Source organism: Thamnophis sirtalis, unplaced genomic scaffold (genome assembly GCF_051295495.1).
Source record: "Thamnophis sirtalis isolate CommonGarterSnake01/CBP01778 unplaced genomic scaffold, rThaSir2_p1.2 scaffold_15, whole genome shotgun sequence".
In the NCBI taxonomy this organism is placed as follows: Eukaryota; Metazoa; Chordata; class Lepidosauria; order Squamata; family Natricidae; genus Thamnophis; species Thamnophis sirtalis.
Window position 1 is genome coordinate 8,078,100 of NW_028261395.1, and position 16,441 is coordinate 8,094,540.

Genomic DNA, 16,441 nt, shown 5'->3' on the forward strand with positions numbered 1-16,441 from the left:
TTGGATGGTGGCTACTCTGTATGTTAGTTACTTGTCTACATGTGAATTGTGAGTTGAGCATCTGTAAATCAACGTGTTGTATCACAGACTGTGTATATAATTCAAGACTACTTATCAAAATGTTTATCCTACTTTATTTTTGTTAAAACAAGTAAATTTATCCTTGTTTTAACTTAAGCGGCTGTGATTGATAGTGTGACTATTCAGCGGCACATTCCTTGCTACTTCTGCTACTCAACTCTAGTCTCCAAAAGGAGATATACTGAACAGTTGGTCATATCAATCACTAAATCCAATATTCTTCATTCTTTTTTTTTACCAAGACATTAAAGAACACCCCCTTAGGTATGCAGCGAAGACTCTGAATTACATATCAGAAGTAGACCTGAGACCTAAGAGGCAGCAAATTAGAAATGTTCATTCCATGTCAAGTGCTTTAAAAGTGATAACAGATTGCCATAATCCTTAACTCTTCATTTGAGCTTCATGTCAAGGTGGAGTGTGACTCTACTAGATATAGTATGGTTAGGTGGCCCTTTGGATTTAGAGTTTCTTTTTACTGCATTCTTTCATTTAGCCGACTCCATATGGCAGAGTTTTTCTGCAATTAACAGAAGTATTTTTCAACTTCTATTTGGATTTACTTTAATACTAAGGATCCTTAGGTTCTGTTTTTTTAAATAAACCACCATGAAGCAAAGAAATATATTTCTCTCTCCCATCCTCCCTCCCTTCCCCTTTTCTCTCATTTTCAAGTCTTTGTTATCAAGAAATTAATACTATCAACGCATAACCTTAACAGATTTTTCCTCCTCTCCCATTTCTTTTTACTAGATTAGATTTCCAGAATTGACTCGTGCTTATCTTTTTGTTACCCTTCTTAGATTTATAATATACTTAGAATAACCTATTGCCACTTTAAATGTATGCTGATCGGCATACATTAAAATGAAATTTCATTCCATACAGCTCTCCAAAGGTCACCACCTCCAATATACACTACGTAAACATGACTAAATAAATAAATAATAAACACAAAATTATGCATATACCCACATGTCTACGTATATTATAGGACACAGAGAAACACCTGTTCTGACCCCCCTCCTTCGCTCGTTCAAAGACGACAGGCAGACAGACTTAAAAGGAAAGAACTTTATCAGCCTTGGCTCACGCTGGCTGCGAGCCCAAAAATAAACATAAATAAAGTCTCTGGCAAGAAGATAACAGAATGCAAAAACAAAGATCTCTCACCGCCAAACCAGGTGTCCAGAAAGAAAGCAAATCACTTCTCCAAGTGCCTCTCACAAAACAAACCACGACTGATGAACGATGAACCATGAACGAACGATGAACGTTGACTTCTGCAACCAGGGCGTGGCACCATCAGTCCTTTTATCATCGGAAGACCACACTAACGAGCCCCAGCTGCAGTGTTATTCCTGCATCCCGACTCAACTCACAGCAAACTTCTGCCGAGTCACAACAACACCACAGTCTAGTTCAGATGTATCAGATGTACATAGCGAGAAAAATGAATCTTGTGAGTCTACTCTATGTTTGCTACTTCTGGAGTTTTTGCTTTTTTTACCAGATAAGCAATTCTTGACAAAAGCAAATTATCAAATCCTGAAGTTATTCCTGATATTATAAATGTTCTACCGTTTGTATGAACTGTACAACCCCAGAACACAGAGAGCCCCATTCTTCTTAAAGAATAGCTGAGGTTATAACTGGAAAGAGTCCACCTAGGAAATTTGAATTAAACCCTTCCATTCTTTTGTTTCTCTCATGTAGGACCTATAGGTAGTTCATGACCTCCAACCTTTCATCCGAGGTGGGCTGCTGCTGGTTTGGATCAGTTTTGGTGAACCGGTAGTTCCAAGCAGTGCAAGTTTGCAAGTTTAATAACATTTATATGCCGCCCAATCCCGAAGGACTCCGGGCGGCTTACAGTAGAGAAAAAAATATATCAAAGAAAATAAAATACAGAGAAAGAAAAGATAGATTTAAAAACAACACACCATGCACTCCGTTCTAAATGGGGCTGGACCGTATTTTGGGGTCAACAGCCCCAGGCCTGCCAGAATAGCCAGGTTTTAATGGCTTTCCAGAAGGCCGAGAGAGTGGGAAGGGTCTGGATCTCCGCAGGTAGATCATTCCACAGGGCCGGGGCAGCTACAGAGAAAGACCTCCCCCGAGTAGTCGCCAACCGGCATTGCTCGGTCGACAGTACCTGAAGGAGGCCCAGCCTGTGAGATCTTATGGGTCGTTGGGAGGTATGTGGCAGGAGGTGGTCCTACAGGCAGAAATCCAGGTCCCAAGCCATGTAGGGCTTGCTCACCCTACAGTGGCTGGGCCTGCCCACCCGCCCTGGCACTATCCCATCCTATATAATCACCATGTTTTTGAAGCCGCGCACTTGCCCAGAAGGTGTGAGCACGAGTGAAGAGAGCATGCACACGCTCACATTTTCAGTTCGGGGCAAACTGGTTGTTACATTATGTGATGTAAATGTGATGTTACATTTAATGACAGTTCAAAATTACAACAATATTAACAAAAAGTGACTTATAGCCATTTTTCACACTTATGATCATTATAGCATGCCCATGGTTGTGTAATCAATATTTGGACACTTGGTAACTGGTTCATATTTAGGATGGTCCTGAGGTCATGTGATCACTTTTGCAACCTTCTGACAAGTGGAGTCAATGAGGAAGCCACATTAGCAATAGCAGTTAGACTTATATACCACTTCATAGGGCTTTCAGCCCTCTCTAAGCGATTTACAGAGTCAGCATATTGCCCCCAACAACAATCCGGGTCCTCATTTCACCCACCTCGGAAGGCTGGAAGGCTGAGTCAACCTTGAGCCGGTGAGATTTGAACCGCTGAACTGCAGATAACAGTTCAGCTGAAGTGGCCTGCAGTACTGCACCCTAACCACTGCGCCACATTGGCTTAACAACTATGTTACTAGTGATTCACTTAACCATTGTAGTGATTCACTTAACCATTGTGGCTATAAAGGTCATAGGGACTAAGCTTACTTAAGAAATGTCTCACTTAGAAGCAAAAGTGTTGGGCTCAATTGTGTTTGGAACCTGTATTCCCCAAAGATTAAAAAAAAACTTTTTTAAAAAAAAAATAAGCATCAAAAAGTATGTTCTAAGCACCACAGCAGATATTATGTATTTCTGGACTTCTTCTGGGGAACCAACAATATGAATTCTAAATTCACATTGTTGGTTCCCCAGAAGGAGTCCAGCAATACATAGGTGTTCTGACCTAGGCTTCACAACATCACGAAGCAGACTCCTTGTCCTGACAAAACCCCTTTTTATTAAGCTAATGCGAATTCCTCTCATTCACATCCAGCAAAATCCTGGCAAACAGTCATTCAAGGGTAAATTTACAACCACAGACTTTATCAGGCTTGGAGAGCTGCCAGGCTGATATCTTCCAAACGCAATGCTGTACTAGAAAATACTTAGCAAGGAGTCTCTGAGAGTCATGAACAAATCTTCACAATAATTAAATGAACTAATTGTCTCCTGCAAACTCCACTCCCCTTTCGCTCCTCTTTATTCCGTATGGGAGGGGTCATTCACCATCCACCTGTGCCTTTCCTCCCGAGTTGGTCCTTGTTCCTTAATTGCTCCCTTCTCCTGGCAGCTCTGCGCATGTGCACATTGGGAACAGGCTCCAGCTGTTCTTCTGCCTCATAGATCTCTGACTCTGAAGGCAGCTAATAACTGTCGGATGGTCCTGGCTCCATCTCTGCCTCCAACGCAGAGTCTTTCCCCAGACTCCAGGACTAGTCTATGTTCCTCCCCAACCTCTTCATTGTCTGAGTCTGCGAAACAGCTCTGCTGGCTGCTAGTGGGCCACAACAATAGGTTAGTTAAGTATCACACAGCTCAATACCGTATGTTATGGAAGAGGGCAGTGGTATAAAACATGGGACCATTATTTTTAATAGCACTTCCCACACATACAAATCTGACAGACTATCTAGATATATCTTCATATTTATAGGAAAAGAGACTTTGTAAATGTCTCAATTTTCTTTCCTGCTCCCCAGACCATAGATGTCACTTTCATGCACTGTGCTTAAGACATAATTTATATTCTTCTTGAATGCAGAGATTTACCAAGATAATGCTTTCTGAGAGCTGCTAATCTGAATAATGTAAGAGCTGTAATCTCTGCAGGGTTGTATTTGCATAGCTATTTATGTAAATATTATCAGTTTTAAACCTTCAAAGGGCTGCGCACACTTTCAATTGGCATTGTTTCACTGGCTCCTTCATTGCCTGCATTTGATGATGAAGAGATTGACTTCAAGAGTTTCAATTTGCAAATGGTGAATGCATATTAGACCTGTTCAGAGGGCCCTTTATGGATCAGATATTTGTGTTGAGTAATTTTAATTTGAAACCAGAAGTTTTGGGAGGCAAAGTCCATCAAGTTCAGTTTAGAGGGCATCGAGAGCCTTAAATGGAGATGCTACTTTAGACCCAGCAGTCTTAAAATTAGCAAAATTCTGTGAAGTAAGATGTGAATGACTTGGACAGATTCTCTCACATTATTTTATAGATGAGCATCTATTTTATTAGAAGGGATAATGCGTAAATGACCAATACTTTTTCCTAACATTCAATCATACATGTTCATGACTATGAAAATTGTTTTTGACTTTATATGAAAATGACCATATAAGCTATGAAATAAATCCTGGCTATTTTGATACTAAGATCTTGCCTATTTATTTATTTGTTTATTTATTAATCTGGGGGGAAAAATCAAAAAATCCTTCTGCTTAAAAAGAAATAAAAAGAGTTCTTTATCAGCTACTACTTCCTCCTCCTCTCCCCTCCTCCCCTCCCTTTCCTCCCCTCCCCCTCCTCTCCTCCTCTTTCTTCTTCTCCTCCTTCTCCTTCTTCCTGACTTTCATGTCATTGCCTAAAATACAGAAATAGTGGAGGAGAGCAAGATGCCAGATGACAGAAATATATGGCTCAAACCTTATGCCACCAACATAATTAAATCCTACTTAATAAAAAAAAGCCTATGGAATCTACAACTGTATGATATAGCAATTCGCAATGTAGCAAGCCATGCATATTCAGTCCATTTTACTTTTGCCTATGTTGAATTATAAGTCCCTCCAAATATGTGCATTGTTTTTTGCATTGACCTCTTTACAAGCAAGAGAATTTACATTTATAATTTTGGAGGCATATTTCCCTAATATGGCCAGGTTTGTATTCCACATTAATAAATGCAATGCCCCTAATGCACCCATTTTTGTAGGCAATCAAATCAGGAGAACAGAATGAAACGGACCACAAGTGTGAGCTAGTTTATTTTGCTTAAAAATACAGACCCAGTAAAATTCTCTAGCATCCCTAGCTACTATCCATCTGTCTGTCTGTTAATTATCTATTGTCATTCTTCCTAACAAATTTGCAATCAGCATAATGCAAAGTGCATCAATAACTATTCATGATAGCTAAATGTAGCTTTCATGGGTATGGCATAATATGTTTCTCAATATCAGATGCTGAGGTATGTTGAGCAAGGCTGGAGGTGAAACAGGAAATGTACCTGGCACCATAGACTTTTTAGGGTGATGAAATATTCAGTTGTAAGAGTGAAAAACATCCTGTCAGATCATCCAATGATTCAGTCTTTAAAACAGTCCACTTACATGGACCTTTTTCTGTCTAGTCCTTATGAATTTTTTTAAGCTCTCCAGTATAATATACCAGGGGTGGATTCTGGCTGGCGTTACTGCCGGTTCGCTTGTGAACACGATTTGCATGCGCGCTGGATATGTGCTGCATGTACATGCACAGTTCAATGGAAATTGTTCTGCACATGGTTATAACTAAAAAACAAGATGGTGGTGATGGGAACTGGTTCGGAGGTGTGTCCAGCCTGGGTCACTGCAACCCAGGCCGGCATAATACTACCGGTTTGGCCAAATTGGGCCGAACCAGTAGGAACCCATCTCTGTAATATACATTCACACCCCCCCCCCTCATTTTTCCTCTTAACTGATTAATTTTGTAAACTGACTCTTTGGTTAAGGGGGGAGGGAAGAGTTTCAGATTCTTGTGTGTTGAGAAACATACCATCGATTAAAGCCACGAACCAGTTTAGATCAAAAGACAACGGAGAACTTCACAGATCTGGATACCCATTATTCTTGGTTTCAGTGTTCGTTTCATTTTATGCCTCTGGAGGTAAATCACCAACTGTGCAGTAGTATAAAATAAACAAATCATTCACATGAACAGCTTGCAAGCTTGAATCCTGAAAATTCTCAGAGCTATCGGGTAACCTCGAGGGATATTATTTAAAGCACACTTTGAGTGTATTTATCTATATTTCAGAACCTTCTTCATTCAAGCAAACCCTGAATCTATGTTGCAATGCCAGTTTCCAGATCACACCCACATGCAAACAAAATTTGGAAATGAGAGTTGGTAGCACTACAGAAATGAAAGGTTCTTTTCCCAATCCCAGAATAGTGTATCTCAACAATTTTGGTTAAGACTTTGGTTAATTTACCTCTGGGAGTTTAGACATCTTAAAATGTTTAAGGTTAAGAAACACTGTTCTAGTGGCTCAGTTGGAGCCAACATTGGGGATTTTTTGGCAGTAGTTTCCTAGGTCCTCTCAATGCTGCAATTCAAAAAAAAATTACTACTGGTTCTGTGGGCGTGGCTTGGTGGACATGGTGCGGCTTGGTGGATGTGGCAGAGAAAGGATACTGCCTCCCCACTCCTGGGGAAGGATACTGCAAAATCCCCATTCCCTCCCCACCCCACTAACCTGCTTTCCAGCTCCATTCTCCTGTGCCGGGCAACAAAAGAAGACCCAGGGATCAGCTGGGAGGCTGGGAGGCAGCAACAGACTGACCATCAGCTGGGTCTCGGAGGCTGGGAGGCAGCAAATAGATTGTGGGTGGGGATAGTCAGAGATGGTATTTACTAGTTCTCCGAACTACTCGAAATTTCCACTACCATTTCACCAGAACCAGTCAGAACCGGCTGAATACCACCTCTGGTCCTCCTTCTGAGTTGATAACTGCATTTCATGTCTTTTAGTATTAATTTTATATGATTGTTTTAGATTTGTGTTACCTGAATACAAAACAAATTTATGAGAAAATGCAACTAAAGGCCAAACAGTTTAACAGTGTTGTGCTATCAGGCTAGTTTTAAGACACTGTTTCTTTCATAATTACAGTGGTTAGTGCTCAAAAGAAAGCATGAGGAATTCAGGGTGAATGCTGATCAACTCATCAGTTTTCAGATAAAATAGACAGCTGTATATCTCTCCTTTTAATGTGATTGTTGGCTGCACTAAATCATCTGAGTTGAAAGCACCTCAGTGTTTGTGCACATGATGTTCTCTGAGCTAAATGTTTCATCACTTTTCTGGTAAATTGAAATGCACCGAATCCTAATAAATGGAGTTAGACAATATCACAGGTGCCTATTGGTCATTAATCAAGGGGCAATAATTATGTGAAGAGTTAATGCAGTTTGGGTGAAAAAGAGGTTTGATGAAGGTCTGTTAGGCATTCCACTTCAAACTTTATGTGGGTCCATTAAACGTTGTACTATGTCCACCTCTTTCTGGAGGATAGTTGCTACAAAGTCATGTATACTTCATGTAATACATGGAGTTTTCTTTAATAGGCAGTTGTTGTGGCCCACCAGTAGCCAGTGGAGCTAGTAGCAGATTCGGACAGTGAGGAGGTTGGGGAGGAACATGGGCCAGTCCTGGAGTCTGGAGAAGGCTCTGATGAGGGCTCTGTGTCAGAGGCAGAGAGGGGGCCCAGTTTTCAGCTGCCTTCAGAGTCAGACAACAGTGAGGCAGATGAACAGCTGGAGCCTGTTTCCAGTGTGCGCAGAGTTGCCAGATGAAGGGAACAATTAAAGAACAGAGGTCGACTTGGAAATCAGGCCACAGGTGGACAATGAATGGCCTCTCCCAGAGGAAATAGAAGAGGAGCGAAAGGGGAGTGGAGTTTGAAGGAGATAATTAGTTTGCTTAATTGGTTCGGACTCTCCAAGACTCCTTGCCAGGTTTTGCAGATACTGCCCTGTCAGCTCTGCAAGCCAGATAAGGTCTGTGACTATAAATCCTCCCTTGAAAGACTTTGCTGGATGTGAATGAGCAGAATTCACAGTAAATTAATAAAAGGGGCCAGGAGTTTGCTTCATGCTCTTGGGAATCCTAGGTCAGAACAGCAGTGTATAAATTCCTGTATATAGCACTGCTGTGTATCAGAGAGGAACAACTTAAAACCCTAAGGCCTTGTGTGGTTCTCAAAACAAAGTGTCCACATTGAAAGTAAGGAAAACTAAAAAAGGTAATATGGGTAATCCTCAAATTATAACAGTTCATTTAGTGGCCATTCAAAGTTACAATGGCACTGAAAAAAGTGACTTATAACCATTTTTCACACTTACGATCATTGCAATATCCCCATAGTCACATAATCAAACTTTGTATGCTTGGCAACTGACTGGTATTTATCAGAGCAGTGTCTCGGGGTCATGTGATCAGTTGATTTTGTTGACCTTCTTACAAGCAAAGTCAATGGGAAAGCCAGATTCACTTAATAATGGTCTTACTAACTGAACAATTGCAGTGATTCACTTACCAACTGTGGCACTAAAGGTTGTAAAATGGTGCAAAATTCACTTAACAAACATTTCACTTAGCAACAAAAAAAATTGGGCTCAATTGTGGCTGTAAATTGAGTACTACCCGCAATCCCTAAATTAGGGTGTTTTTTTTTAACAAAAAGAAATCACAAAATGAGACCAAAAATAATCCTGGAACTGCAATAGGAATCTGTTCTGACCCGCCTGCTTCGCTCGTTCAAAGACGACAGGCAGACAGACTTAAAAGGAAATAACTTTATCAGTCCTGGCTTCTGCTGGCTGCGAGCCTAAAAATAAACATAAATAAAGTCTCTGGCAAGAAGATAACAGAATGCAAGAACAAAGATCTCTTACGGCCAAACCAGGTGTACAGAAAGAAAGCAGATCACTTCTCCAAGTGCCTCTCACAAAGAAACCACGACCGATGAACAATGAACCATGAACGAACGACGAACGTTGACTTCTGCAACCAGGGCATGGCACCATCCGTCCTTTTATCTCCAGAAGACGACACTAACGAGCCTCAGCTGCATTGTTAATCCTGCATCCCGACTCAACTCACAGCAAACTTCTGTTGAGTCACAACAGGAATCACACTTAGACTTATATACTGCTTTACACTGCTTTCAGTCCTCTCTAAGCAGTTTACAGAATATTGCCCCAAACAATCTCGGTCCTCAATTTACCCACCTTAGAAGGCTGGAAGGCTGAACCAACCTTGAGCTGGTGAGAATTGAACTGCTGGCAGTCCACAGAATTAGCCTGCAATACTGCATTCCAACCACTGCGCCGTCACGTATTAATGATCTTGTTTGTATTCCATGCATTATTCCATATTCGCGGTCTTGTTGATCTTGCATCCTCTTTGTTCCTAATCTGGTCCTCAACATTCAAACATTTTGACTGTGTTCCCTAGGAATCCAAAGGTGGACTGCTCTACAGTGATCGACCATGGAGCAATTAGATAATATTCATATTGTGTAATTTTTGTCTCTCATCCTCAAATTAACCTTTTGCTTATGTCTCTGGCTCTTGGGAAACTGTTTGGTTATTGGTTTGTCATTTTCTTTTGTGACCTATAGAAGGGAAAGGTCAGTAGAATACTCTCTTGTCTTGTTAGGAATAGGAACAGTTTCTACTGTATAAGAATAACAATCCAGCTAGCATACCATTAGGAAGTCCCAGAAGAAGAGATCTGAATGCAATTTTTAAGCTTGTTGTAATCAAATTCCATTGTTTTTATACCATACCATCACCAAGAAAGACTCTTGACACCACGGTTTAAATCAGCAAAGTTTAGTAGTGTTCTTTTCTCTCTGTACTTTGAGGAAATCAATAGCTTATATGGATGGAAAAACATTTTTTTTTAAAAAAAAGTGCCATTTCCCAGACGACTATTTATTTAAATAGATTCCCAATTTCATATTTTAAAAAGTGGATCAGATCCATATGAAAACTATCTAGGGTCTAATTGTTTTGCTAAAAGTGATAATTTTACTTTTTCAGATGTTCTTGTTGCTTTTTAAACCACTTTTTAAAAGAAAAAAAATAGAGATTAGACTCCTTTCCTGATTTGGGGCTATAAGAGATGCATTATTGTGGTATAAAAGGACTTTGAGTTATAAGAGTCATGTAAGTGAGGTGGGCAGCTGCATAAAATCAATCAATAAAATAAAATGTAGAACCTTACTCTTTTCGCCATTGAATTTCATTTTATTAGATAGTGCCCATTGCTCAAGTTTGTCAAGATCCTTTTGTATCTTAAGCTTATCTTTTGGAGTGTTGGCCATTCCTGCCAACTTGGTGTCAAATTTGCAGATGACACCAAGCTGGCAGGAATAGCCAACACTCCAGAAAACAGGCTTAAGATACAGAAGGATCTTGACAAACTTGAACATTGGGCACTATCTAATAAAATGAAATTCAATGGTGAAAAGAGTAAGGTTCTACATTTAGTCAAGAAAAACGAAATGCACAGGTACAGTGTAGGTGTACCTTGCTCAATAGTAGTACTACCCAATAGTAGTAACTGTGAGAGGGAGTTCTAGTGGACAACCATTTAAATATGAGCCAGCAGTATGGAGCAGCTGCCAAAAAAGCCAACACAGTTCTAGGCTACATAAACAGAGGTGTATAATCAAGATCACGTGAAGTGTTAATACCACTTTATAATGCCTTGGTAAGGCCACACTTGGAATACTGCATTCAGTTTTGGTCGCCACGATGTAGAAAAGATGTGGAGACTCTAGAAAGAGTGTGGAGAAGAGCAACAAAGATGATTAGGGGACTGGAGGCTAAAACATATGAAGAACGGTTGCAGGAACTGGGTATGTCTAGTTTAATGAAAAGAAGGACTAGAGGAGACATGATAGCAGTGTTCCAATTTCTCAGGGGTTGCCACAAAGAAGAGGGAGTCAAACTATTCTCCAGTGCACCTGAGGGTAGAACAAGAAACAATGGGTGGAAAGGAGAGAAGCAACTTAGAACTGAGGAGAAATTTCCTGACAGTTAGAACAATTAATCAGTGGAACAGAAATTGCCTCCAGAAGTTGTGAATGCCCCAACACTGGAAGTATTTAAGAAGATGTTGGATAGCCATTTGTCTGAAACAGTATAGGGTTTCCTGTCTAGGCAGGGGGTTGGACTAGAAGACCTCCAAGGTCCCTTCTAACTCTGCTATTGTATTGTATTGTATTGTATTGTATTGTATTGTATTGTATTGTATTGTATTGTATTGTATTGTATTGTATTGTAAGATAAACCACAAACCCACAAAATACCGGGACTTGCAAATTGAGGTTGAGTGACTGTAGAAAAGAAATCATGTATTGTCCAGATTGTAATTGGAGCCCTTGGAGCAATACCCAAAGGGCTACCTCGCTATTTGGAAATGTTAAATTTATCAGACTTGAACATTCTGATTCTACAAAAAAACCACCCTACTTGGAACAGCTTATATCCTCCGACGTTACCTTAACAGTTCCTAGGTCCTTGGTTAGGACTCGAGCTGTTGAGCTACCAACCAACCCCAAAGGGTGTGAATCTCACCAAAGATTAACCACATAACAACAACAACAACAACAACAACATAATTAATAGCACAATTATATAGAACAGAGATTGCAGGATCATAAAAAGGGAGCTGTTTGAGGTCATTCTCTTTCAAAACAGTACCTGCAACTTTTTCTTTGGCATTTGCTCTATCCTAGTTTACTACATATGTAAGGTATCACCCACAAATTTTAGGATTCAAATTAGATTTGCTTTTATTAAAGAACTGAAACTGACCAGAAGCTTTTTAGGAAACTGGTAGAAAATTATAGTTCTTAAAGAGCTCGCTTTGCAAACTCTAAGTAAAAATTGAATCCAGCTGCATGTAGTCAGAATAACAGAGCTGGAAGAAATCTTGTAGTCTAATCTCTTGCACTTACAGGAGACCCAATACCATTTCAGATAAGTGACTGTCCAGTCTTTTCTTAAAAGCTTCCATTGATGGAGCACCTACAACTTCTGAAGACAAGCTGTTCCACTGCTTAATTTTTATCACTGTTAGGAAACGTCTCCTTAGTTCTAACCAGTGGTGGGTTTCAAAAATTGTTCGAACCTACTCTGTGGGTGTGGCCTCCTTTGTGGGAGTGGCTTGCCACCCATGTGACCGGATGGGAGTGGCTTGATGCCCATGTGACCGGATATGAAGATGCTGACAACACTTGTCAGAACCACCTTAAATTACCTCACACACAGCACTGGCATGCATAAGAATAGGATGTAAACTTGTTTTTTAAATGGCATCTTTGGTTTGCGTTAAAACAATGTCAACACGCGCAATGTTCTGATTGCACCACAAACGCAGTAGTCATCCTTGCCTTTCACAGAGGCACTGAGTTTTATAAATATGAGCTTGATAGTGTAGAATAATCATATCCAAGGACCAGTGGTGGGTTTCAAAAAATTTTGGGAGCCTCTTCTGTAGGTGTGGCCTGCTTTCCGGGTCCACTGGTGGAACCTCTTCTAACCGGTTCGGTAGATTTGACGAACCGGTTCTACCGAATAGGTGCGAACTGGTAGGAACCCACCTCTGGTTCTAACCTGATTTCTCTCTTTCACCAGTTCCCATCCATTGTTTTTTCTCTTGCCTTCTGGTGCTTTGGAAAATAGGTTGACTTTGCTTCTTTGTGGCAGCCCTTCAAATATTGAACGCTGCTATCATGTCACTCCTGGTCCTTCTTTTTACTAGACTTGATATACATAATTCCTGCAACTGTTCTTCATATGTTTTCAGCCTCCAGCCTCCTTATCATCTTTGTCTGCACTCTTTCCAGAGTCTCAACATCTTTTTTATAACGTGGTGACCAAAACTGGATGTGTATATGTGCCTATGAATCCCTAATCAAACAACAAGTCACATAATATTTATATGGCATGTGAAATAAAATGGATTTCTGCACATTTGAATACATACTCCTTATTTATAAATTGTTGCTTAGGGATTCAAAATAAGAAAAAAAATTGAAAATGGAAACTTACTTCCTTCCTTCCTTCCTTCCTTCCTTCCTTCCTTCCTTCCCTCCTTCCTTCCTATTAAATAAAGCCCAACAATATAACAGACTCATTTTACTTATAATTAGCCATGTAAGGACAATTTCCCAGGTGAATACACTTTCTCATCCCCCGAGCCTGTCAGGTCATGATTTAACAAGCATAGACTCTTCTAGGCTTCTAAGCACTTGAAAACAAAGATAATTCACTCTTACAAAATAGGAAAGGATATAAAAAATTTTCCAAACACACATAATTAGCAATTCCCAACGTGAGAAACATAGTTAAGAAATAAGTAATAGATGTCCATAGGTCCTGCAATAATTGCTTATAACATAATTATCTAGATGGGTGATAGATCGCCAGGAAACCTTGTGAAAAATATTTCACAAAAGTCATTCTTTAAAGAAGGCAAAAGAAAAGGAAGTTAAGCTGAAACATTTTGGAATAAAATATTCTGTGCTGATCAGTGGTGGGTTTCACATTTTGTCACCACCGGTTCACCACATGCATGCCTGCCTGCTTTGCGCCTTCCACACATGCGCCTGGCCTCAAAAACATGTGTAAGTAGGGCTGCATAGAGCAGAATAACCCAAAGATACCATGTATTAAGTGATGCTTTTATATTTTTGGTGTTTTACCCTTGCTTGCTTTCCATCATTTGAAATACTTTTTCCTTCTCCCATTTCTTTTTATTTATTTATTTATTTATTATTTTTTATCAATTTCATATATACATTCACAATTATATGATCTCATAACTGTTCTTAATAATATGTATTTATAACAATTTTTCCTACTGTTGACAGTATACTTGAAGATTGCTTTTTTAACATCCCATAGATCCATCTTATCTTACAACGGTCCTACTTCTTCTTCCCTCCTCCCTCTTTCCTTCCCTTGTTTCTTCTCTCCTGCTCCCCTTCCTTCCCTCCCTCCTTCCCCTTCCCTCCTTCTCTCCTTCCCTCCTTCCTTCCCTCCTTCCTTCCTTCCCTTTCTTTTCTCCTTCTCTCCTTCCTTTCCCCCTTCCTTTCCTCTTTCCTTCCCCCCTTCCTTCTCTCCTACATTCCCTCCTTCCTTCCCTCCTTTCTTCCCTCCTTCTCTCCTTCCTTCCCTCCTTCCTTCCCTCCTTCCTTCCCTCCTTCCTTCTCTCCTTCCTTCCCTCCTTCCATCCCTCCTTACTTCCCTCCCTCCTTCTCCCATTTCACTAGCATAGCAAGTGATTATGAAAACAGCTCTTATGTGGTCTCCTGAATTTTGGGAGGGAGTTCAAACACTAGGGCAAGGATAATGTTAGACAAAAAAAAAACCACACCAGAGTAAACTCCAATTTGGTCTCTCCATACCAGGGGTGGCATTCAGCTGGTTTGGACCAGTTCAGGCGAACCAATAGTGGAAATTTTGAGTTATTCGGAGAACTGACAAATACCACCTCTGATTGGTTCCGTCCCACCCACCCCGCCCCCATCATTCCCTATCCTATATTCCCTTATTTTTTAGCTCATTTGATCAATGTGGTATAGCCGATTGCCGCATCTCAGCTGAGCTAAAACACAGCTCAGCTCACCAGCGCTGACACAGAGGGCGGTCTTTGAGTGCTGCGTGTGCACACAAAGTGTTCTCTCATAGGAAAAGATGTGGAATCCTACCACTGCTTCATACTAACCAGTTGACCCGAGGTAGCGCAGTGGTTAAATGCAGCACTGCAGGCTACTTCAGCTGACTGCAGTTCGGCGGTTCAAATCTCACCGGCTCAAGGTTGACTCAGCCTTCCATCCTTCCGAGGTGGGTAAAATGAGGACCTGGATTGTTGTTGGGGGCGATATGCTGACTCTGTAAACTGCTTAGAGTGGGCTGAAAGCCCTATGAAGCAGTATATAAGTCTAACTGCTATTGCTATTTTTAAGGATCAACCCAAAGGGGTTAAATGTTGCCAAACGTAGCATCATCCAGGTTGACCTTGCAGCAAAAACAGGCAGAACTTGGCTCTTTCAGAAATCAAATGCGAAGGATGTTAAAGTTCAGGAGAAACCCAACTACTAATGACTTTTCAAGACAACCGCCTTCTTTTTGTGATGTGACATTCTGCTAGGCTTCACACCGGAGGCATCTTGAAACTCTAACCCTGTGCTCACATCACTGTGTTTTTAGAAAAAGTTGGTGAAGCAGCCTCTTCTCTCCAGGCTCAACAATTGTCTTCCTAAATTCCTCTTCTGGAGAAAGAAAGGGAAGAGAAGATGGCTTAGCAATTATTTGGCACAATTTGTCTCTGTCAGACTCTGGAAAGTGTTAGATCTCCAGGGGAAATATCATGAGCCTTGTTGCATCTAATATTTAAAATGTGATTTCAATAATTTAGACTGTCCTGCATTTCATTTGCATCTCTGAAAGGATTCCACTGTGGGTCCTATAGTATATTTCATTGGGAAGAAAGCTATGGTCATTACATTACTATGTATTGCTATCTTGGGTCTGTGTGCAAGGATCTTTCCTTAGAAATATTACTTCTTCACAGTTTCATAAAACAATAATATTTACATTCTGTCAAAGTTTACTTGGTGCACTGGACAAAATGGCAGCTTGTAGGATAACAGCTGCTTTCAAGGTTTATGCTGATAAATATACCAGTCTGTTAGAAAGCACAAAGGATAATGGTTTAATCATGTGCGACTGAGAAATAAATCTTTTTTTTTTAAATATATATTTTATTCATTTTCACATTCCATTTTACAATCACTTATATACAGGGTATTTGCTATAAGAAAAAAAGAAAAAAAGAAAACACAACTCATCATTCACAACCCCACCTGACACTTCCATCCTCCATACACCCCATCTACCCCCTCCAACTTTCCTTTCCTCCCTCTAACACTCCCCTCCTACTTCCCTTTCCCCTCAAACCTTCCTTCTCCCCTTACTCCCAACACGCCTTCCTTACATTCCCCTTACTCCTTCCTTACTCCTCCCTCTTCTTTCCCTCTACCTCCCTCCTTGGTGTATTCCTTTATTCAAGTGTTGTTTATTATAATCTGATAAAAAGTAAACTAAACCAAGGGAAAAAAATATAAAGAAAGAAAAGAGAAAAAAAAGAAAAAAAAAAGAACAACCGTATATAAGTGCATTCTTGTTCTTATTGAGACTATGTTAACACCCACCCACCCACCCCCCATAAATCCCCATCCCTAATCCTCCCGACTTCCCAGGGCCCA